This window comes from Gorilla gorilla, chromosome 18, assembly GCF_029281585.2.
Source record: "Gorilla gorilla gorilla isolate KB3781 chromosome 18, NHGRI_mGorGor1-v2.1_pri, whole genome shotgun sequence".
Taxonomy (NCBI): Eukaryota; Metazoa; Chordata; class Mammalia; order Primates; family Hominidae; genus Gorilla; species Gorilla gorilla.
In genome coordinates this window covers 18,620,110-18,642,220 of record NC_073242.2, presented here as the reverse complement: position 1 = coordinate 18,642,220, position 22,111 = coordinate 18,620,110, and the positions used below count along the sequence as shown (strand labels likewise).

The 22,111-nt window shown below is 47.9% G+C and overlaps 1 protein-coding gene across 3 annotated transcripts in view; it reads right to left on the bottom strand.

Annotated features, from left to right (window-relative positions):
* The window catches only part of TMC7 (transmembrane channel like 7), a 97,755-nt gene that overhangs the window by 55,027 nt on the left and 20,617 nt on the right, over positions 1-22,111 (bottom strand). The gene's annotated exons all lie outside the window — the stretch shown is intronic.

Here is a 22,111-nt window from a genome sequence, read left to right as displayed (position 1 = left end):
CCTGGGTCAGTGACGACAGCATTTTGATCTTATTTTATTTACCACAGTGGTGCTCAGGACAATGAAATCATCTGCAGATGGGCTCACCTTCTGCAGATGTGTTTGCAGACCTGCTTTAAATTGCACAATATCTGATCTCCAGTGTTTGGCTGCAGACACTAGCTAAAAGCATGGCCTTGGGCAAGTTATCTAAACTTGCCCAAAGTTTTAAATATTTTAAATATCTGTCAAATGGGGCTGGTAATATTTGCTCCAACTTCCTCCCACAGTGTAGGGTATAGTAATGTATTCAATAAAACTCTAAAAAGCATAAAGTATACCATGCAAATGCATGGCAACAACATCAACAACAATAATAATAGCATTTCCTGTGTGTCAGGCATGGTGTTAAGAGCTTCACACATACTCATGGGATCTGGGCTGGCCTCCTGATCTGCTTGGACCAACAGAACACAGCAGAAGTGATGCTGGGCCAGTTCTAAGCCCAGCCTTAGGAGGTCTTGCAGACTTCTGCTTGTCTCTGGAGCCCAGCCAGAACAAGCCTGAGCTAGCCTGCTGGAAGATGAGACTATGTGGGATGACTGCCCCAGCTGAGGCCACTCCAGACCAGTCTTCAGCCAGCTTGACCGCCCTGCTAACCACAGACACTCAGAATGAATGACATTCCTAATTTGCTTGCATTTAGAGAGCTGGTGATTGGGAGCACTGCAGACAAAGCCAGGGCTGACTCCAAAACCCTTATCGTTTCTATATCAGGCCAGAGCTAGAAGCCAAGCTTTGCTGTGTCTTGGGGAGCAGGCTAAGGCAGGTGGGCTTACTGCTGAAAGGGAGGGAAGCTACCTTCAAGATGGATTTTATCCCTGATCAGATTTTAGTTGCAGGAAGATCACTCTGAGTGGAGACAGACAGGACTCAGGGAGAAGAGGGGGCAGGCAGCCATAATTACCTAAGCAATTACCCCTATGCAGCAAAGCTTCATGATCGATGCCAAATGCTTGAGTTTGGATCCCCACTCTGTCACTTATTAGCTGGGTGTCTTTGTGAAAGTTACTTAACCTTTCTAAGACTCAGTTTCCTCATCTCAAATACTCATTCAACAACTCTATCTACCATATGTCATATCTGGAGCTAAGGGAACTGCAGTGAACAAGGCAAGTGCCCTACTCACGTGGCAGTTATATTCTGAGATGGGGGAGAGGGATATCAAATAATAAACAGGCAGTAAATATTATGCCAGGAAGTGATAAGTGTCATGAAAAAAAAAAGAACAGAGTGGTGTCAGGGGACAGAGGTGATATGAGGGGGGTGAACTGTTTTTGATAAGGTGGGGTCAGGTATTGTCTCTCTTTATTTTATTTATTTATTTATTTATTTTTGAGACGGAGTCTCGCTCTGTCACCCAGGCTGGAGTGCAGTGGCACGCGATCTCGGTCTCTCTTTAAAGGTGACATTTAGCTAAGGCTGAATGAAGGGAAGGGGTGAGACCCCTGGATATTTGGGGAAAAGCACCCCAGGCAGAGGGAACCCGTAAGTGGAAAGGCCCAGTGGCAGGAGAGTGTGTGACAGGTTGGAGGAAGAGTGAATGAGCAAGAACCTGGTAGGCGGTTTCGCTGGTGGCCTCCAATGAGCCACACTGGCCTGGCCCTCTGCGTGGTCCCCTCCTTGAATCTGCACAGGACCTGTGCTTGCTTTAACCAAAGGACTCAGTGGAAGTAATGCTCTGCCATTTCCAGCCCAAAGTCATAAGAGGGCCTTGCAGTAGCCACTTCTGTGTTCTTGGGCCAGGGTTGCCTGGTAGGAGGTCCAACTGCCTAGGACAATGAGGTGGAGAGGAAGAGCCCCTAAGCCTACAAAAAGAACCAACAACCTGGGTGACTACAAGAACCAAGGCCCCAGGCTTGTGTCTTCAACCCCCTGGGACAGCCAGGCATGGTGGCTCACACCTGTAATCCCAGCACTTTGGGAGGCTGAGACAGGCGGATCACCTGATGTGGGGAGTTCAAGACCAGCCTGGCCAACATGGTGAAATCCCATCTCTACTAAAAATACAAAAAAAAAAAAAACTAGCTGCGCGTGGTGGCACGCGCCTATAATCCCAGCTACTCAGGAGGCCGAGGTAGAAGAATAGCTTGAACCTGGAAGGCAGAGGTTGCAGTGAGCCGAAATTGGACCACTGCACTCCAGCCTAAGTGACAGAGCAAGACTTTGTCTCAAAAAAGCAAAACAAAAGAAAACAAAAAAAAACCCTGGGGCATCCTCACCAGGCATCGCCATGATGAGGCCATCTTGGGTGCTCCAGCCCCAGCAGACATCCCAGGCAGCAGTGCAAGTGGGCTCCCCCGTGCCCTGCATCACCCCTGATGCACAGAATCAGCAGAAATAATAACATGGCTTAAGCCAGCACATTTGGAGCAGTGTGTTGAGCAACAATAGGTATTTAGGACAGGGAGAATGGAAATGCTCAAGTCAGAGGGGTGGCTGGGGTCGAACCAAGTCGGGCTTTGGAGACTGTGGCAGGACGTTGGGATGTTGTGCTTTGACTGCATTTTAAAAGGTCACCCTGGGCCAGGCACGGTGGCTCACGCCTGTAATTCCAGCACTTTGGGAGGCCAAGGCAAGGGGATCACCTGAGGTCGGGAGTCCAAGACCAGCCTGACCAACATGGAGAAACGCTGGCTCTACAAAAAATACAAAATTAGCTGGGCACGCTGGCGCCTGCCTGTAATCCCAGCTATTTAGGATCGCTTGAACCCAGGAGGCGGAGGTTGCAGTGAGCCGAGATCGTGCCACTGCACTCCAGCCTGGGCAACAGAAGCAAAACTCCGTCTCAAAAAAAAAAAAAAAAAAAAAGGTCACCCTGGAGGCTGCAAGGGCAAGGCTGGGGTCAGGACTTGCTACACAGCCTGTTTATGAACATTAAAGGGGATCACACGGGTAGAAGGTCCCAGGCAGTGCTCGGCACACACAGAGCTCCATAAAGGCACCAACCGGATGAGGATGGGCAGGGGCAGGGCCAGGTGGGGACCGGTCAAGGCCTGGCTCTGACACTGTAATCTTTGCCGTTCTCGGATAGGCAAGTTCAGACACAATGGAGCAGCTGTCCCACTGTAGATGACACACGGACACGTGGCTGGGGCCCTGCCAATAGCCATGTGCAAGTCTACAAGCCTCACCCACCCTTCTACCTCCCTGCCTGGCACACCCTGAGGATATGACACACTTCCATTAGTGGCAGTGACTCCCTAGAGCCAATATGAGGGTAGGGCGGGTGTGGCCCCTGAAAAGGAAAAGGGTCTAAGCCCTGCATGGAGGCTACCCTCCCGCTAGCAGAAACAAAGAGCTATTATTAACCACGAACAAAGGTCTTTGAATATAGAACAGCATGGACCTACTGAATATTCAACAGCTGTGGGGTCAGGGGCCCCAGGCTGGAGCCTGGGTTGGTTTAAAACACTGGCCTGTCACCCACCAGCCAAGCCACCCCAGGAGAGATCACAGCTGCCTGAGAGTCACATTTTTCTCATCTCGGGAATGGAGTATCTAATACCATGGGCCTCATCAGCACGATGGTGAGGAAGGAGTTGCAAACAACATGAACAACACTGGCTAAGATTTATTGAGTACTTGCCTAACTTGTACCAGGCTATTAAAAGTATTTAACATGCGGGCCAGGCGTGGTGGCTCACGCCTGTAATCCCAGCACTTTGGGAGGCCGAGGCGGGTGGATCACGAGGTCAGGAGATCAAGACCATCCTGCTAACATGGTGAAACCCCGTCTCTACTAAAAATACAAAAAATTAGCCGGGCATGGTGGCGGGCGCCTGTAGTCCCAGCTAACTCAGGAGGCTGAAGCAGAAGAATGGCGTGAACCCGGGAGGCAGAGCTTGCGGTGAGCCAAGATTTTGCCATTGCACTCCAGCCTGGGCGACAGAGCGGGACTCCGTCTCAGAAAATAAATAAATAAATAAAATAAAGTATTTAACATGCATCGTCACACTTAATACTCCAAACTACTCTTTAGAGAGAATTATCCCCATTGTGCTGGTGTGGTCTCAGCTACTTTGGGAGGCTAAAGCAGGAGGATTGCTTGAGCCCAGGAATTCAAGACCAGCTTGGTCAACGTAACAAGACTCCAATTCCAAGAAAAAAAAAAAAAACCCAAAAGACAAACAAAAGAATTATCTCCATGTTACAGATTAATAACTGAGGCTCAGACAATTAGTAAGTGTTGCTTGCTCACACAGTTAAGTGTTGGAACTAGGAACCCATCACAGGTTTATCAGACCCCAAAGCTGTAGTCTTCACCATGAAAAAATTCAGGGGGCCATGGATTTAAAAGTGCTTTGTAAATGTTAAAATACCGTATAAGCTGGGCACGGTGGCTCACCCCTGTAATCCCAGCACTTTGGGAGGCTGAGGCAGGTGGATCACTTGAGGTCATGAGTTCAAGACCAGCCTGGCCAACATGGTGAAACCCCGTCTCTACTAAAAATGGAAAAATTAGCCGGGCATGGTGGCGGGTGCCTGTAATCCCAGCTACTCAGGAGGCTGATGCAGGAGAATTGCTTGAACCCAGGAGGCAGAGGTTGCAGTGAGCCGAGATCACGCCACTGCACTCCAACCTGGGCAACAGAGCAAGACTCCATCCCAAAAAATATATACAAATAAATAAATAAAAATAAAAATAAAATTCCATACAAATCAACTAGGTAATTATCCTGTTTTTCATACACCACCTACCCCCTCCTAGGAAGAACTGTTCTGATTTTTCCTCTTTAGACACTCCAGGGAAGTTCCTCAACTTCAAACAAAAAATGTCACGACCACGTCTTTGAACACAGGCATCGTTATTTTTATAACTAGGATCCACCCCCTCGTTTGCATATAACACACATTTTCCCAGCATGACGTCACCTCATTTCTCACGCCAACCTGCAGAGGTAAGCACAGAGGGCTTCACTGCCCTGGTATTTTTTTATTTTTTTTGAGATAGGGTCTTGCTCTATTGCCCAGGCTGGAGTGTAACCTGAACTCCTGGGCTCAAGCGATCCTCCCACCTCAGCCTCCCAAATAGCTGGGACTACAGATGCACACCACTACACATGGCTAATTTTTTTCTTTTTCAGTTTTTAGTAGAGATGGGGTCTTGCTTTGTTGCCTAGGCTGGTCTCAAACTCCTGGGCTCAAGTGATCCTCCCACCTTAGCCTCCCAAAGGGCTGGGATTACAGGCATAAGCCACCACCCTTGGCCTGCTCTGGCTTTCCAACAGGGAAACTGAGGCCCAGGCATGGTGACTTGCCCAAGGCTTGAGTGTCAAGACAGACTCCTGCTTTTACCACAGGTCATTTCACCACTTAGAGCCTTGATGTCCTTCTCATCCTTAAAGAATAAGATCGTCTCGTTACAGTTATTGTCAGACATTCTACTGAATTGGTCCAGCCAAGAGCCTTGCTGTTGGGATGGCCACCGTAGTCCTGTGGTCAGCGTGGGCTGCTGTTGACCATCTGCACAGGAGCGGGTAGCATATTTCAGATATTGGGGTGCCTCTAAGAATGCCTAGAACTTCTTGGTCACTGGAGCCAGATTTCAGCAATTAGGAGATTATTACTTAGGTAGGAGGATGACTGGGTAATTCCAGGAGACATGAGGGAGCAGGGCCAGGCATAGCCAATTTTTCTGCCATATACTATTCTTCCAGGTTAAGGACAAAGTCTCTCTGAGGCTTAAAAGCGGTGTCTTGCTCACAGAAGGCCCTCCATCCGGGCTGGGCACTGTGGCTCACGCCTGTAATCCCAGCACTTTGGGAGGCCAAGGCGGGTGGATTACCTGAGGTCAGGAGTTCAAGACCAGCCTGACCAACATGGTGAAACCCCGTCTCTACTAAAAAAATACAAAATTAGCCGGGCGTGGTGACGCATGCCTGTAATCCCACTACTTGGGAGGCTGAGGCAGGAGAATCACTTGAACCCAGGAGGCGGGGGTTGCAGTGAGCCGAGATCACTCCATCACACTCCAGTCTGGACAACAACAGCGAAACTCCATCTTAAAAAAAAAAAAAAAAAAAAGCGGCCCTCCATCTGAAGAATGAATGAATGAATGAATGAGCAGTGGCAGAGGCAGGTACATCTGGTGAGCATCCTGAGGTCCTTTCTTGGCAACTTTTCCCACAGGACACCACATCCTACCAACAGGCATGAACCTCCCAGGATGTGGGCACCAGCCAAGTATGATCTAAATGGCACTAAAACCACCACCAGCTTCCCCCGCGTTCTAGCCAAGAAACTTGCCCAACCGTATTTGGTGCTGAGTTCACAGCAGGGGTTTGTTTCCCACACAAAGTATCATGGAAACTCTGGGTAAAAAGGGACCTTGCAGGTCACTGGATCCAGGCCTCTCACCAGCTGCTATGGGAATTAGTTCTGTTTGACAACTTGCGTGGATCCTCTCTCTGGGCCAGACTCCAGACTGGAGGTTGGGACTCTGGAGAAGATGAAGACTTGCTCTGTGCTTTGATGAGCTTTTGCTCACTCCTTCAAACACCACATAGCTCCTAAGTGCCCACTCCACCGCAGTCACTCACCCCTGTTACTACTCCATCCTTTTTGTGTTGTTTGTTTAAGACAAGGTTTTGCTCTGTTGCCCAGGCTGGAGTGCAGTGGTACCATCATAGCTCACTGCAGCCTTGATCTCCCAGGCTCAGGCAATACTCCTCGCCTCAGGCTCCTGAGTAGCTGGGACCACAGGTATGCACCACTACACCCAGTTAATATGCATATATTTTAGTACAGATGAGGTCTCGTTATGTTGCCCAGGCTAGTCTCGAACTTCTGGGCTCAAGTGATCCTCCCACCTCAGCCTCCCAAAGTGCTGGGACTATAGGTGTGAACCACCACACTCAGCCTACTCTGTCCTTTTTAATTTTTTACTTGTGTGTTGTCTCTGACTCTATAACCTCTATGAAGGCAGGGACCTTGTCTCTTTCTGTCACTGCTGAATTACCAGGGTCTAGCACAGAGCCTGGTACAGGACAGATGCTTAATAAATACCTCCTAAGTTGAATGAATGAATAATTCAGGAATGAATGAATTTGATGCTGAGGATACAAGATAGGTTAGATCACCCACCACGCCAACCAAAGTACTTTACATACCAGGAAAGAAAGGGTGTCAAAAAAACGAGTAAAAGATTTTAGGAATTTAACCCTTGAATATTATTCTTTTCTATATGAATAATGTATTTTTTTCACAATACAAAACATTTTGTTGTTTTGTGTTTTGTTTTTGAGACAGGATCTCACTCTGTCACCCACGCTAGAGTGCAGTGGTGCCATTTCCACTCACTCTGCCTCCCAGGCTCAAGCAATCCTCCGGCCTCAGCCTCCCAAGTAGCTGGGACTACAGGTGTGTGCCACCACACCCAGTTAATTTTTTGTATTTTTTGTAGAGATGGGGTTTTACCATATTGCCCAGACTGGTCTGAAACTCCTGGACCCAAGCAATGCACCTACTTCCACCTCCCAAAGTACTGAAATTACAGGGGTGAGCCACCACACCTGGAACAAAAATAATTTACAGGGTAAAAAAAGCTGGCAAAAAATATTGACTGAGATGTTGACCATATATCACATTCTTCCTATTTCAGGTACTCTACACATACCAGCCCTATTAGAAATGTGCTTTGCTTTTTCTTCTCATGAAATGATAAAATGTCATGCATGCACACACAATTTGATATTACCGATATGTCGATGTAGATATCAGTCTCAGAACATTATGGACTTCTTTTCACTTGAATTGTTTTTATTTTTTGTTTTTGCTTTTGAGACAGAGTCTTGCTCTGTCACCCAGGCTGGAGTGCAGTGGTGCAGTGGCACAATCTCAGCTCACTGCAACCTCTGCCTCCCGGGTTCAAGTGATTCTGCTGCCTCAGCCTCCCAAGTAGCTGGGATTACAGGCGTGTACCACCACGCCCGGCTAATTTTTTGTATTTTTGGTAGAGACAAGATTTCACCATGCTGGCCAGGCTGCCCTTGAACTCTTGGCCTCAAATGATCCATTTGCCTCAGCCTCCCAAAGTGCTGGGATTACAGGCGTGAGCCACCATGCCTGGCTGAATTGTTTTTATTTTGGATGTTAAGTGGAGGGAGGGTGTCCAGATAATCTGTGCTTACAGCTACTAAAGGGTCTTAACCCAAGAACTCATAAAGCCCGGACGTGGCCGGGCGTGGTGGCTCGCAGCCTTCACGATTACACGCCTGTAATCCCAGCACTTTGGGAGGCTGAGGCGGGTGGATCACGAGGTCAGGAGATCGAGACCATCCTGGCTAACATGGTGAAACCCCGTCTCTACCAAAAATACAAGTGATTAGCCGGGCGTGGTGGTGGGCGCCTGTAGTCCCAGCTACTTGGGAGGCTGAGGCAGGAGAATGGCGTGAACTCGGGAGGCAGAGCTTGCAGTGAGCCAAGATCGTGCCACTGCACTCCAGCCTGGGCAACAGGGCGAGACTCCATCTCAAAAAAAACAAAAACAAAAACAAAAAAAGTCCCCAGACTCTAGTTGAAGCTGCTATGACATGTCAATCAATTGCAAGAAGCCCTCCAAAGCCAGTGGCTGATCACTGCCCTGCTCCTGGAAAGACCACCCACCCATCCATCTATTCACTTATTCACCCACCACTCAGTCACTCAGAAACATTTACTGAGCAACTATCACCACTCAAGCACTGTTCTAGGACTACAACATAGCCTTGAACACCACACACCATTTCCCTGCTTTTATGAAACTTACATTCTATTTGGAGGAGACAGACATTAAACAAGTAAAAACAATGTATTTCAGATGTTGATAAGTGCATGGAGAAAAATAAGTCAGGGGTCCGGGCATGGTGGCTCACCCTTTGTTGGGCTTTGGCAATGAAGGGCATGTTCTATATCTGCACCATCCAATACAGTGGCCACTGGCCACATGGGACTATTAAGCAATTGAAATATGACTGGCTGGATGCAGTGGCTCATGCCTATAATCCCAACACTTTGAGAGGATGAGGCGGGAGGATTGCTTGAACCCAGGAGTTCAAGACCAACCTGGGCACCATAGTGAGACCCTGTCTCTACAGAAAAATAAAACATTTCTTTGGCTGAGGTGGGAGGATCGCTCGAGCCTGGAAGGTTGAGGCTGCAGTGAGCTGTGATGGAAGCAATGCACTCCATCCTAGGTGACAGAGAGAGACACTGTCTCAAAATAAATAAATACAGCATAGAGGGGCCTCATTCACAGCAGCCCAGAGCTTAGTCTGAGAGGGGAGGAGCCAGAGGCCCTGGTAGCCTCCCGGATCTGCTAGACTTTGTAACAGTAGTGTCAGGAGAAACTGCATGACTCACGCCAACTGGCACCTGGGTGGGGCCGGTGACTGGCTGGGTCTAAGGCTTTACAAACAGATGAGCAAACAGCCTTCAGGAGCAGTGACTAACTCCATCATAAGAGCTGCTGCTGGGCCTGGAACTCAAGCCCTCAAGCCCCTGCTTTTCTTTTCTTTTTTTTTTTTTTTTTGAGACAGAGTCTCACTCTGTCACCCAGGCTGGAGTGCAGTGGCTTGATTTCGGCTCACTGCAAGCTCTGCCTCCCTGGTTCACGCCATTCTCCTGCCTCAGCCTCCCGAGTAGCTGGGACTACGGGTGCCCGCCACCACGCCCGGCTAATTTTTTGTATTTTTAGTAGAGACGGGGTTTCACCATGTTGGCCAGGATCGTCTCAATCTCCTGACCTCGTGATCCACCCGCCTCAGCCTCCCAAAGTGCTGGGATTACAGGCGTGAGCCACCGCGTCCAGCCAAGCCCCTGCTTTTCATGCCCATGGAGCATCTGGTCAGGGGTCTGTGGGGCAGTTACTGCAATTCTGTCTGTCCGAGAAGGTGGCAAGGCCTGGCAGTTAAGAGCACAGTTTCCCAACCCACCCTGCCTGGATTTGGACACCAGCCTCACTTGCTGCCTGCATAACCTGGCAAGTTTCTTGACCATTCCGTGCCTCAGTTTTCCCACCTATAAAATGTAGACAGCGGTTCCTACCTCCTATAGCTGTCCTGAGGATTAGATGGCAATCATATGTAATGTGCTTAGAACAGAGGTCAGCAAACGTTTTCTGTAAAGAGGTAAGAATTTACTATTTGCAATTAGTCAGCTTTGTCCTTGTAGCAGGAAAGCAGCCACAGATAATCCATAAACGAATGAGCATGGCTATGTTCTACTAAAGGTTTAATTACAGAAAAAAAGGTTGGCCAGGCTTGGTGGCTCACGCCTGTAATCCCAGCATTTTGGGAGGCCGAGGCAGGCAGATCACGAGATCAGGAGATAGAGACCATCCTGGCTAACACGGTGAAACCCCGTCTCTACTAAAATACAAAAAAAAAATTAGCCGGGCATGGTGGTGGGTGCCTGTAGTCCCAGCTACTCGGGAGGCTGAGGCAGGAGAATGGTGTGAACCCGGGAGGCAGAGCTTGCAGTGAGCCGAGATTGTACCACTGCACTCCAGCCTGGGCGACAGAGCGAGACTCCAACTCAAAAAAAAAAAAAAAAAAAGGCTGGATTTGGCACAGGAGTTGTTTGCAGATGCTTGGCTCAAAACAGTGCCTGAGGCCGGGTGCGGTGGCTGGGTGCGGTGGCTCAATCCCAGCACTTTGGAGGCCAGAGGCGGCTAGATCACCTGAGGTCAGGAGTTGGAGACCAGCCTGGCCAACATGGCGAAACCCTGTCTCTACTAAAAATACAAAAATTAGCTGGGTGTGGTGGTGGGCGCCTGTAATCCCAGCTACTTGGGGGGCTAAGGCAGGAGAACCGCTTGAATCCAGGAGTCAGAGGTTGCAGCGAGCCGAGATCACACCACTGCACTCCAGTCTGGGTGACAGAGTGAGACCCTGTCTCAAAAAATAAAAAGGCCGGGCACGGTGGCTCACACCTGTAATCCCAGCACTTTGAGAGGCCAAGGCAGGCTGATCACTTGAGATCAGTGTCAGGCCTCTGAGCCCAAGCTAAGCCATCATATCCCCAGTGACCTGCATATATACATCCAGATGGCCTGTTTGGTAGTCTCTTCACATAGACATGTGAGACATTTGATGCCAAAACCCAGGACGGGAGGACTCCTTCGGGAGACCGGTCCCCTGTCCTCGCCCTCACTCCGTGAGGAGATCCACCTATGACCTCGGGTCCTCAGACCAACCAGCCCAAGGAACATCTCACCAATTTCAAATCAGGTAAGCAGTCTTCTCACTCTTCTCTGGCCTCTCTCGCTACCCTTCAACCTCCCTGTCATTCCAATTCCAGTTCTTTTTCCTCTCTAACAGAGACAAAAGAGACACATTTTATCCGTGGACCCAAAACTCCAGTGCCAGTCATGGACTTGGGAAGACAGTCTTCCCTTGGTGTTTAATCACTGCGGGGACACCTGCCTGATTATTCACCCACATTTCATTGGTGTCTGATCACCACAGGGATGACTGCCTTGGTCATTCACCCACATTCCCTTGGTGGCAAGTCAATTGTGGAGACGCCTGCTTTGGCTGCTCACCTACATTGCAGCCCAGGGCTGCTCCCCACCCCCTTCTCTGTGTCTCCACCTTTCTCTTTAAACTTACGTCCTTCACTATGGGCAACCTTCTGCCCTCCATTCCCCCTTCTTCTCCTTTAGCCTGTGTTCTCAAGAACTTAAAACCTCTTCAACTCGCACCTGACCTAAAACTTAAAAGCCTTATTTTCTTCTGCAATACTGCTTGGCCCCAATACAAACTCGACAGTAGCTCCAAGTGGCCAGAGAATGGCACTTTCGATCTGTCTATCCTATAAGATCTAGATAATTTTTGTCGAAAAATGGGCAAATTCCTACAAGATCTAGATAATTTTTGTTGAAAAATGGGAAATGGTCTGAGGTGCCTGACATCCAGGCATTCTTTTACACATTGCTCCCTCCCTAGTCTCTGCTCCCAATGCAACTCGTCCCAAATCTTTCTTCTTTCTCCTGTCTGTTCCTTCAGTCACCACCCCAAGCTCTGAGTCCTTTGAATCCTTCTTTTCTACAGACTCATCTGACCTCTCCCCTTCTCCCCAGGCTGCTCCTCGCCAGGCCAAGCCAGTTCCCAATTGTTCCTCAGCCACTGCTCCCCAACCCTAGGACCTTTCTGTCACCTCCCCTCCTCACACCCAGTCTGGCTTACAGATTTGTTCTGCAACTAGCCCTCCCCCACCTGCCCAACAATTTCCTCTTAAAAAGGTGGCTGGAGCTAAAGGCAAGTCAAGGTTTCTTTATCTGACCACTCCCAAATCAGTTGGCATTTAGGCTTTTTTTCATCAAATATAAAAACCCAGCCCAGTTCATGGCATGCTTGGCAACAACCCTTAGACACTTTACTGTCCTAGATCCAGGAGGAAGGCTGTCTTATTCTCAATATGCACTTTATTACCCAATCCACTCCTGACATTAGAAAAAGCTCCAAAAATTAGATTCCGGCCCTCAAACCCCATAACAGGACCTTATTAACCTCACTTTCAAGGTGTACAATCATAGAGTAGATGCAGCCAAGTAGCAATGTATTTCTGAGTTGCAATTACTTGCCTCCACTGTGAGAGAAACCCCAGCCACATCTCTAGCACACAAGAACTTCAAAACGTCTGAACCGCAGCGGCCAGGCGTTCCTCCAGGACCGGCTCCCCCAGGATCTTGCTCTAAGTGCTGGAAATCTGGCCACTGGGCCAAGGAATGCCCGCAGCCCAGGATTCCTCCTAAGCCGTGTCCCATCTGTGTGGGACCCCATTGGAAATTGGACTGTCCAACTCACCCAGCAGCCACTCCCAGAGCCCCTGGAATTCTGGCCCAAGGCTTGCTGACTGACTCCTTCCCAGATCTTCTCAGCTTAGTGGCTGAAGACTGACGCTGCCTGATCGCCTCAGAAGCCTCCTGGACCATCACGGACGCTTTGGGTAACTCTTACAGTGGAGGGTAAGTCCGTCCCCTTCTTAATCAATACGGAGGCTACCCACTCCACATTGCCCTCTTTTCAAGGGCCTGTTTCCCTTGCCTCCATAACCGTTGTAGGTATTGACAGCCAGGCTGCTAAACCTCTTAAAACTCCCCAGCTCTGGTGCCAACTTGGACAACATTCTTTAATGTACTCCTTTTATTTATCCCCACCTGCCCAGCTCTTATTAGGATGAGACATTTTAACTAAATTATCTGCTTCTCTGACTATTCCTGGGCTACAGCCACACCTCATTGCCGCCTTTTCCCCCAGTTCAAAGCCTCCCTCACATCCTTTCCTTGTATCTCCCCACCTTAATCCACAAGTATAGGACACCTCTACTCCCGCCTTGGCAACGGATCATGCACCCCTTACCATCCCATTAAAACCAAATCACCCTTACCCCGCTCAATGCCAATATCCCATCTCACAGCACGCTTTAAAAGGATTAAAGCCTGTTATCACTTGCCTGTTACAGCATGGCCTTTTAAAGCCTATAAACTCTCCTTACAATTCCCCCATTTTACCTGTCCAAAAACTGGACAAGTCTTACAGGTTAGTTCAGGATCTGCGCCTTATCAACCAAATTATCTTCCCTATCCACCCCGTGGTGCCAAACCCATATACTCTCCTATCCTCAATACCTCCCTCCACAACCCATTCTGTTCTAGATAAACCTAGCTGACCCCATAAATCCTAACTCCTTTCCCCACTCCCCTTTCCATTCCTTAAAAAGCAGCCCTAAAAGCTGCTCCCACACTGGCTCTCCCTAACTCATCCCCACCCTTTTCATTACACACAGCCAAAGTACAGGGCTGTGTGGTCAGAATTCTTTTTTTTTTTTTTTTTTTTGAGACGAGTCTCGCTGTGTCACCCAGGCTGGAGTGCAGTGGCACGATAGTCAGAATTCTTACACAAGAGCCAGGAGTGCGCCCTGTAGCCTTTCCGTCCAAACAACTTGACCTTACTGTTTTTGCATAGCCCTCATGTCTGCATGTGGCGGCTGCTGCTGCTGCTTTAATACTTTTAGAGGCCCTCAAAATCACAAACTATGCTCCACTTACTCTCTACAGTTCTCATAACTTTCAAAATCTATTTTCCTCCTCACACTTGATGTATATACTTTCTGCCCCCCAGCTCCTTCAGGTATACTCAGTCTTTGTTGAGTCTCCTACAATTACCATTGTTCCTGGCCTGGACTTCAATCCGGCCTCCCACATTATTCCAGATACCACACCTGACCCCCATGACTGTATCTCTCTGATCCACCTGACATTCACTTCATTTCCCCATATTTCTTTCTTTCCTGTTCCTTACCCTGATCACACTTGGTTTATTGATGGCAGCTCCACCAGGCCTAATCACCACTCACCAGCAAAGGCAGGCTATGCTATAGTATCTTCCACATCTATCATTGAGGCTACCACTCTGCCCCCCTCCACTACCTCTCAGCAAGCTGAACTCATTGCCTTAACTTGGGCCCTCACTCTTGCAAAGGGACTACGCATCAATATTTATACTGACTCTAAATATGCCTTCCATATCCTGCACCACCATGCTGTTATATGGGCAGAAAGAATGTCCTCACTATGCAAGGGTCCTCCATCATTAATGCCTCTTTAATAAAAACTCTTCTCAAAGCTGCTTTACTTCCAAAGGAAGCTGCAGTCATTCACTGCAAGGGCCATCAAAAGGCATCAGATCCCATCACTCAGGGCAACACTTATGCTGATAAGGTAGTTAAAGAAGCAGCTAGCATTTCAACTTCTGTCCCTCATGGCCCGTTTTTCTCCTTCTCATTGGTCACTCCTATTTACTCTTCTACTGAAGTTTCCACCTATCAATCTCTTCCCACACAAGGCAAATGGTTCTTGGATCAAGGAAAATATCTCCTTCCAGCCTCACAGGCCCATTCTATTCTGTCATCATTTCATAACTTCTTCCATGTAGGTTACAAGCTGTTAGCCCACCTCTTAAAACTTCTCATTTCCTTTCCATTGTGAATATCTATCCCCAATCCTCCACTCTTGACTCCCTCTTGGAGTGGATAGATGATCTTTGCTGACAGGACACACTCCAACACTTTCACCCTGATGAAGTCCTATTCTTTACTTTTATACTCACTCTTGTTCTCATTCCCATTCTTATGCCACCCTCTACCTCTCCCCAGCTATCTCCACCACACTATCAATCTCACTCACTCTCTCCTAGCCATCTCTAATCCTTCTTTAAGAAACAATTGCTGGCTTTCAAAAGAACAAAGCTGGAGGCATCACGCTGCCTGACTTCAAACTATACTACAAGGCTACAGTAACCAAAACAGCATGGTACTGGTACCAAAACAGAGATATAGACCAATAGAACAGAACAGAGCCCTCAGAAATAATATCACACATCTACAACCATCTGATCTTTGACAAACCTAACAATAACAAGAAATGGGGAAAGGATTCCCTATTTAATAAATAGTTCTGGGAAAACTGGCTAGCCATATGTAGAAAGCTGAAACTGGATCCCTTCCTTACACCTTCTACAAAAATTAATTCAAGATGGATTAAAGACTTAACTGTTAGACCTAAAACCATAAAAACCCTAGAAGAAAACCTAGGCAATACCATTCAGGACATAGGCATGGGCAAGGACTTCATGTCTAAAACACCAAAAGCAATGGCAACAGAAGCCAAAATTGACAAAAGGGATCTAATTAAACTAAAGAGCTTCTGCACAGCAAAAGAAACTACCATCAGAGTGAACAGGCAACCTACAGAATGGGAGAAAATTTTTGCAATCTACTTATCTGACAAAAGGCTAATATCTGGAATCTACAAAGAACTCAGACAAATGTACAATAAAAAAACAAACAACCCCATCAAAGAGTGGGCAAAGGATATGAACAGACACTTCTCAAAAGAAGACATTTAAGCAGCCAACAGACACATGAAAAAATGCTCATCATCACTGGCCATCAGAGAAATGCAAATCAAAACCACAATGAGATACCATCTCACACCAGTTAGAATGGCAATCATTAAAAAGTCGGGAAACAGCAGGTGCTGGAGAGGATGTGGAGAAATAGGAACAGTTTTACACTGTTGGTGGGACTGTAAACTGGTTCGAACATTGTGGAAGACAGTGTGGCAATTCCTCAGGGATCTAGAACTAGAAATTATCATTTGACCCAGCCATCCCATTACTGGGTATATACCCAAAGGATTATAAATCATGCTGCTATAAAGACACATGCACACATATGTTTATCGTGGCACTATTCACAATAGCAAAGACTTGGAACCAACCCAAATGTCCATCAATGATAGACTGGATTAAGAAAATTTGGCACATACACACCATGGAATACTATGCAGCCATAAAAAAGGATGAGTTCATGTCCTTTGTAGCAACAAGGATGAAGCTGGAAACCAGCATTCTCAGCAAACTATCACAAGGACAAAAAACCTAACACCGCATGTTCTCACTCATAGGTGGGAATTGAACAATGAGAACACTTGGACACAGAAAGGGGAACATCACACACTGGGGCCTCTTATGCGGTGTGGGGAGGTGGGAGGGATAGCATTAGGAGATACACCTAATGTAAATGATGAGTTAATGGGTGCAGCACACCAACATGGCACATGTATACATATGTAACAAACCTGCACATTGTGCACATGTACCCTATAACTTAAAGTATAATTTAAAAAAATAAGTAAATAAATAAATAAAAAAGAAACAATTGCTGGCTCTGCAATTCTCTTTCCTCCAAAATCGCCGAGGCCTCAATTTACTCATTGCTGAAAAAGGAGGACTCTGTATATTTTTAAATGAAGAGTGTTGTTTTTACCTAAATCAATCTGGCCTGGTATATGACAACATAAAAAAACTCAAGGATAGAGCCCAAAAACTTGCCAACCAAGCAAATAATTAGGCTGAACCCCCTTGGGCACTCTCTTAATTGGATGTCCTGGGTCCTCCCAATTCTTAGTCCTTTAATACCTGTTTTTCTCTTTCTCTTATTCAGACCTTGCATCTTCTGTTTAGTTTCTCAATTCATACAAAACCGTATCCAGGCCATCACCAATAATTCTATATGACAAATGCTCCTTCTAACCCCACAATATCAGCCCTTACCCCAAAATCTTCAGCTGAATCTCTCCCACTGTAGGTTCCCATGCTGCCCCTAATCCCGCTCGAAGCAGCCCTGAGAAACATCACCCGTTATCTCTCCATACCACCCCCAAAAATTTTCACCGCCCCGATACTTTACCACTATTCTGTTTTATTTTTCTTATTAACATAAGAAGACAGGAATGTCAGGCCTCTGAGTCCAAGCTAAGCCATCATATCCCAGTGACCTGCACGTATACATCCAGATGGCCTGAAGCAACTGAAGATCCACAAAAGAAGTAAAAATAGCCTTAACTGATGACATTCCACCATTGTGATTTGTTTCTGCCCCATCCTAACTGATCAATGTACTTTGTAATCTCCCCCACCCTTAAGAAGTTACTTTGTAATCTCCCCAACCCTTAAGAAGGTTCTTTGCAATTCTCCCCACCCTTGAGAATGTACTTTGTGAGATCCACCCCTGCCTGCAAAACATTGCTCTTAACTTCACCGCCTATCCCAAAACCTATAAGAACTAATGATAATCCCACCACCCTTTGCTGACTCTCTTTTCAGACTCAGCCCGCCTGCACCCAGGTGAAATAAACAGCCATGTTGCTCACACAAAGCCTGTTTGGTGGTCTCTTCACATGGACGTGCATGAAACACACGACTGCACTTCAGGCTGGGCGACAGAGCTAGATTCCATCTCAAAAAAAATAAAATAAAAAGGAGTCACCTCCCCCCGAGAGGCCTCTGGACCACCCCATCTGAGCAGGCCACTCTTCCTTCTCTATCTTACCATCTTGTTTCTGTCCCAGTAGTTAGGGCTACCTCCAGTAATCCTATTTGTCCCTTTACTGTTTAGTGCGTCTCGCTTGACTAGAAGTTCCATGAAAGCAGAGACCCTACCTGCCTCCTTCGCCACTAGACCCCCAGGGCCTGGTATGTGGTGATCCCTCAGGGCTCATTTTCTTCCCTTCCTCCTCCTCCAAGGGTGGGGACAGAGCATCAGAAGGTCTAGGCGGCCCCAGACCCAAACAATGCTCCTTTAAAAGGAAACCAGATTGTGACAAAGGTCAGAGGCTGAAAAGTTATTTCCGCCTTTTATCCTTCTAAATTCTTCACTTCCTGAAAAAACAAACAAAAAAAAGCCACTGAGGGCCCTTGGACTAAATCCAGGCCTGAGTTGCTGGGCAGAGGTCAGTCTTGTCCAGACATGGGAAAAAAATAACTCGAGTCAGACGGGTGGGTCACCAGAGAACGAATCCAGCCTGCAAATGGCCTGTGCAATCTTCAGCTCTGTCCAGACCTGCCTCCCTCTGGGGATGCCTTTAAAGGTGATGAATGACCTGGACGAATGGGCTTAGAAGATAAGAGGGAAAAACAAATATCACAGGTCAAATGGTTATTTGTCTTCAAGTTTAACACCGTCTACTGGACTGAAAGACGTCCAAAGAATAGTTGTTCAACTATGTAAATTCCTTTTTTTTTTTTTTTTTTGAGACAGAGTCTTGCTCTGTTGCCCAAACTGGAGTGCAATGGTATGATCTTGGCTCACTGCAAGCAACCTCTGCTCCCAGGATCAAGCCATTCTCCTGCCTCAGCTTCCCAAGTAGCTGGGACTACAGGCATGTGCCACCACACTCAGCTAATTTTTGTATTGTTAGTAGAGACGGGGTTTCACCATGTTGACCAGGCTGGTCTCGAACTCCTGACCTCAGGTGATCCACCCGCCTCAGCATCCCAGAGTGCTGGGATTACAGGCGTGAGGCACCGTGCCCGGTCAACTACATAAATTCCTAACAATGTATCTCCAGAAAGTATAGGCACAACGGCACATGCAGTCATGCCCATAATCAAATCAAGTGCTCCGGGAGGCCAAGGCGAGAAGATCCCTTGAGCCCAGGAGTTTGAGACCAGCCTGGACAACATAGCAAGACTCTGTCTCTACAAAATATACAAAAATTGGACTGGGTATGGTGGCTCACGCCTGTAGGCCCAGCACTTTGGGAGACCAAGGCAGGAAGATCGATTGAACTCAGGAGTTTGGGACCAGCCTGGACAACATAACCAGACCCAGTCTCTACTAAAACTCAAGAAAATTAGCCAGACGTGGTTGCATGCGCCTGTAGTCCCAGCACTTTGGGAGGCCAAGGTGGGTGGATCACCTGAGGTCAGGAGTTCGAGACCAGCCTGGCCAACAATGGCGAAGTCTCATCTCTACCAAAAATACAAAAATTAGCCAGGCCTGGTGGCACACACCTGTAGTCCCAGCTACTTGGGAGGCTGAGGCAGGAGAATGGATTGAACCCAGGACGCAGAGGTTGCAGTGAGCCAAGATCGCACCATTGCACTCCAGCCTGGGCAACAGAACAAGACTCCATCAAAAAAAAAAAAAAAAGAAAGAGAGAAGACAAGAAAATTAACCAGGTGTGGCTGCATGCACCTGTAGTCCCAGCACTTTGGGAGGCCAAGGCAGGAGGATCAATCAAGGCTAGGAGTTTGAGACTGCAGAAGGAAACCCTGTCTCTAAAAAAAAGGTCCAGCTAAAATCAGGGTCCAGCTCCACCACAAGCGCAGCTCCAGAGGCTGTTGAGTTTTGCCTCTACCATTCCAAGTAGTCCCTGCTCCAGACCAAGTCCCACCATCTGGCAGTCAGGTCAGTCCAACCACAGTCATATCAGGGCCCTTCCAGGTTCTTTCACTGAGTGTCCCTTGAGGAGGCTGGAGGAGAGGCCAATGACATTTGCACTTGAGACTCCAGAGTCTAGCTTTATAACCACTATGTTACGGCTGCCAGTGTGGCTGCAAGGACACTTCTTTCATTCATTCATTTATTCATTCACAATAGATGTAGCATCTGCTGTGTGCCAGATGCCATTCTAGGTTCTAGGGAAACAAGGCAAAGCCCCTGTTTTCCAAGGCATCCACATTCTAGGAAAGACTGCTACCAGCCTGGCGTGGTGGCTCATGCCTGTAATCCCAGTACTTTGGGAGGCCGAGGTGGGCGGATCACTTGATGTCAGGAGTTCGAGACCAGCCAACACAGTGAAACCCCGTTTCTACTAAAAGTACAAAAATCAGCTGGGCATGGTGGCACGTGCCTGTAGTCCCAGCTACTCAGGAGGCTAAGGCAGGAGAATCGCTTGAACCTGGGAGGCAGAGGTTGTGGTGAGCCGAGATCGCGCTACTGCACTCCAGCCTGGGCAACAGAGTGAGACTCCATCAAAAAATAATAATAATAAAATAAAGACTGCTACTAAACAATAAAATAACCAAACCAGATAGATGACTTCAGGTGGTGGTAAGAGCTTTGAAAGAATAAGCAAGGTAACTAACTGGTCAGAGGAAGTGAGATGGGTGCATTCCCTCAGATAGACCGCCCCAGAGGTCTGCCTCTCTGACATGACATTTGAGCAGAGACCCAACAGGAAAAGGAAGAGGCTACTCTATGGCCGGGTACGGTGGCTCACACCTGTAATCCCAGCACTTTGGGAGGCCCAGGCGGGCGGATCACGAGGTCAGGAGATCGAGACCATCCTGGCTAAGACGGTGAAACCCAGTCTCTACTAAAAATACAAAAAAAATAGCCGGGCGTGGTGGCGGATGCCTGTAGTCCCAGCTAATCGGGAGGCTGAGGCAGGAGAATGGCATGAACCCGGGAGACGGAGCTTGCAGTGAGCCAAGATTGCGCCACTGCACTTCAGCCTGGGCGACAGAGTGAGACTCCATCTCAAAGAAAAAAAAATGAACCAAGAGGAGTCCAGGCGAAGAGAACAGCAGATGCAAAGGCCCTGAGGCAGAAACAATCTTGGTATGCTGGAGGAATAGGAAGGCAGCCAGTGCAGCTGGAGCAGGATAGGTTAAGGGAGGATCAAGGTGATGAGGGCCTGGAAAGAGGGGCTGGGGTCGAATCACCAGATCCTGTTGGTTGTGATGGAAGAGCCTGGAGTTTATTCTCAGAGCAGTGAGAAGCCACTGGAAAGTTGTTTTTTGTTTTTCTGTTTTTGAGACAGAGTCTAGCTCTGTCACCCAGGCAGACTGCAGTGGTGCAACCTCGGCTCACTGTAACCTCTGCCTCCCAGGTTCAAGCGATTCTCCTGCCTCAGGCTCCCCAGTAGCTGGGATTACAGGCACATGCCGCCACACCCATCTAATTTTTTTTTTTTTTTTTGAGACAGAGTCTGTGTCACCCAGGCTGGAGTGCAGTGGTGCAATCTCGGCTCACTGCAACCTCCACCTCCCAGGTTCAAGCGATTCTCCTGCCTCAGCCTCCCGAGTAGCTGGGACTACAGGTGCATGCCACCACACCTGGCTAGTTTTTTGTGTTTTTAGTAGAGACAGGATTTCACCATGTTAGCCAGGATGGTCTCGATTTCCTGACCTCGTAATCTGCCCACCACGGCCTCCGAAAGTGCTGGGATTACAGGTGTGAGCCACCGTGCCTGGCCAGCCACCGGAAAGTTTTATGTAAGCAGGGGAGTGATCTGTTTTTATCATTTAGAAGGATACACACCTCTTCTTCTTTTTTTAGAGACAGGGTCTAGTTCTGTCACCCAGGCTGGAGCACAGTGTCACAATCATAGCTTACTGTAACCTCAAACTCCTGGGCTCAAGTGATCCTCCGGGCTCAAGTGATCCTCCTGCCTCAGCATCCCAAAGTGCTGGATTACAGGCATGAGTCACCATGCCTGGTCACACTTCTCATTCTTTAAACCAGACCTCATTTGTCGCCTCCCCCATCCCCCGCCCCACCCCACGGACTGTCCTATAATGCCCATAAAACAGGTCACTGTTTAGAAAGCGCTACAAAGTTACAAACACAGTCCCTTCTGAGCCTCCCACCAATGTTGGTGGGTACAAGATAAAAAAAAAAAACAAAACTCATCTATCTAAGGGGCATAGGAGACTTTTTAGTTAGAGGGCCCAATTATAGTCCTCCTGAAAAGATGCCAAAAGTCCCCTCAAACACTTAGCAAAGATTCAAGAAAGAT